Consider the following 3156-nt stretch of genomic DNA (forward strand, 5'->3'; position numbering starts at 1 on the left):
TACTTTCTCTGCAGCGCAACAAATTTTCATCAGATCAACAGAAGGCAGACATTTTTGTCTGCAGATCTGGGGAAGCATGAGGGTTCTGGAGCTTAAACAAAAAATCCAGGACAAACTGGGGATCCCAGTTGCACTTCAAAGCCTAATTTTTTCTGGGATATGCATGCAGGAACATCAAACCCTCCAGCACTACAGGGTAGTGAAGGACTCAACAATTATCCTCAATCACCGTCTGCGAGGTGGGTCAAAGGGATCTACATCAAAATCTACAGGCACCTATCGTGATGCAGCCAAAGGGAAAGAACCTCCAAAGGGGAAAGATCCGGCGGCAGTCAATCTATTGCCGGGGCAGTATATCGTGGATCAAATGCCAGAGAGCCCCTCAATCTCGCTGGAAATTCCAGAGGTAAGGTGCATTTTTTCAGATCTGGAAAAAAACGCTGTTATTTGTCGATTTAACGGATTCTGGCCTAGAACTGAGGCTTTGTATCAATGGATCCACACGGTCTGGACAAAAAATTGCCAGATCCATCTATGCTCGAAGGGCTTCTTCATAGTAGTATTTCAAGTAGACGAAGAAAAGGAAAAAATTCTCAGTGAAGGACCATGGTTCTGGGGCAGTGCGGGTTTATTTGTCACCCCATGGTTTCCAGAGTTTGATGCCAATACTATGGTGGTATCAAGGATGCCAGTATGGGTAAGGTTGCATAATCTCCCAATTCATTTCTGGCATTTCAAGACCTTATCAGCTATCGGGAATACCCTTGGAAGAATGTTAAAGATTGATACAGATAGACACTTAAAAGGAATTTTTACTTTTGCTAGGATATGTGTCGAGGTAGATCTCAGCCAAGGATTACCCGAAAGCATCATTCTGAATTTTAACAATATTCAGTGGAAACAACCTTTGGACTATGAGAACACAGCATTCAGATGCAGGGGATGTCAACAAACAGGTCATTTGCTCAATGCCTGCCCCAGCAAGAGCAAGCCACAACAAAGGAAGCACAAAGGATGGCAGAATTTAGATGAAGTCTTAAAGAGGAGACTCGCCCGAAAGAAAGCCCCTTCGGTAACAGAAGAGGAAAAAACAGAAGCAGAAGAGGATGATAACATCATAGAGGAAGTTGAAATAGAGAACCAGAAGGAAAATAGAGCAGTCAACAAGGACCCACAGCCACATACAAATCAGGCAGAGACACAGCAAAACAATGCAGAGACGACAAGTGGGGATCAAAGCATGGGAGGCAACAAACGGCATCACCATTCAGATACTTCAGATTCCGATAAAGAATCAGGGCAGCAGAACGAAACAACTCAGTTAGTCATTGCTTCGATCGAGCCCACTCTGGGTGAGTGGCGAAAGGTCGAAAAGAAAAAGGGGCGAAAAACTTGAATTTTTTCCCTTTTTTTCTTTCTTTGTACTTTCTTCTATTCTTTGTGCACAGTATCTCAAAGCTGTGTGGGGTGCGTTAGCACTCGTGCCCAAGTGGCAATCTTTTTGAATGCTTCATTGCATCTGCTAGTGTAACTTTTCATTAATTTTTTAATAAAAAGTTACCGTTTTTTTCCTTGGAAAAAAAAAACAAGCTAGATTGATAAATAAAGATCGGAATTTTCCAAGGATTCATGTGTTGAGCGAATTTCAGACAAGTATTTTCATGTGTTATTGTCATTTTTCTCAAAGTTTATTCATAATCTTAAGTGTTTTCTCAATATAAATGTTATAACTGGAATAATATTTCAGAACTTGTTTAATCACACTCTGTCTTAACAGTTAAGCATTTGAATGTTTTCTCCTGATATAAAAATTAAATAATTCTTAATTTCTCTTTGGTTTAGTTTGAACAAATCATAATCCAGGTTAAATTATTCTTAATTGCTCTTTGATCTTTGATTACCCCTTCATTCCTCATTCATTATCCAGGTCCGAGAATCCTTAATTTCTCTCTCACTTCGAGTGAAACCCTTTCACCCTTCTATCTCAAACATCTAAAATACACTCTGCTATCTTGCCCTTGGAACATCCCCTTTAGTGAGTTAATCCAGTTTTGCTTCCTTATTAGTTGACTCCATAGCCCAATGGTCTAAAATACATCAATTTATCCATCTGTCTAAGCAAATCCCACCACCCAATCTCAAACACAAATCAAACACCCTTTGAACAATCATAGCTAGCCTAAAACATCTTAACTAAAACAAAGTTAAATTTTAAAGAGAGAGCCCTCTCTGAGCATCAGTAAGGCTAGGTCTTGATCTCCAAAAGCGGATTGTGGTTACCTTTGGTTTTTCCTTCTTATTACAAGGAATTATTAGAGTGATAACAATTTTTATCATCCAAGAATTGTTCATTTGTGTAATGTAAAGGAGGTTGCCCCCTCGAAGAGGTTGATTTTTAAGTCGTTGATCTATCTTTTCTATCTTTTTTTGTGTGCTAGTTTCATAACATTTGATATGAGAGATTTGGATTCTGGGGTTTCACTGTTCCAAACAGGTCATCGTGGAATTTTCGATATAAATTTTTCTCTACGAAGTATGAAAAGCTAAAAGAAAACTAATTTGATCTGAAATCATTTTAAACCTCGAGTATGAATTTCATATCTTCTCTCGCTATATTTTCGGAGATATGATCTGAGGAAGTTAGGATTTATGCAAGCTCCAGAATTTCATCGCACACAAGTCATCGTGGAATTTTTGCTATAATGTTTTTTCTACGAAGGTTCAAACTTTGAAATTAAAGCATATTTGAGCCGAAATATTTATGAAGCTTGGGCCCGAATTTCAGATCTTGTTTCGCTATATTTTCAGAGATATGGTCCAAGACATTTAGGGTTTTTACAGGCTCTCAAATTACATCCAAAATAGGTGATCTCGGGAAAATCATCATAACTTTCTCTCTGAGCATCAGATTGAAATTTTGTAAAAAGTTACAGAAAGAGGACGACATGTAGTTTTCCATGTATCAGTTTCAGGTCCTAAGGTCGAAACAATGAGACGTTGCACTTCGTACAATTTATCTCTACTAAACTAGTCTATAATGAGGTCATCGTGGGAGATTTAGCATAACTCTTCCTCGGAGAATCCAATATTGATCGCAGGGTTGAAAAGAGGACTCAGAGGGATACCGTAGGACACAATGTCAGACCTTGGATATCC

The sequence above is a fragment of the Pinus tabuliformis genome, chromosome 6 (assembly GCF_031772625.1).
Source record: "Pinus tabuliformis cultivar Carrire ecotype Pingquan chromosome 6, CPIR1, whole genome shotgun sequence".
NCBI lineage: Eukaryota > Viridiplantae > Streptophyta > Pinopsida > Pinales > Pinaceae > Pinus > Pinus tabuliformis.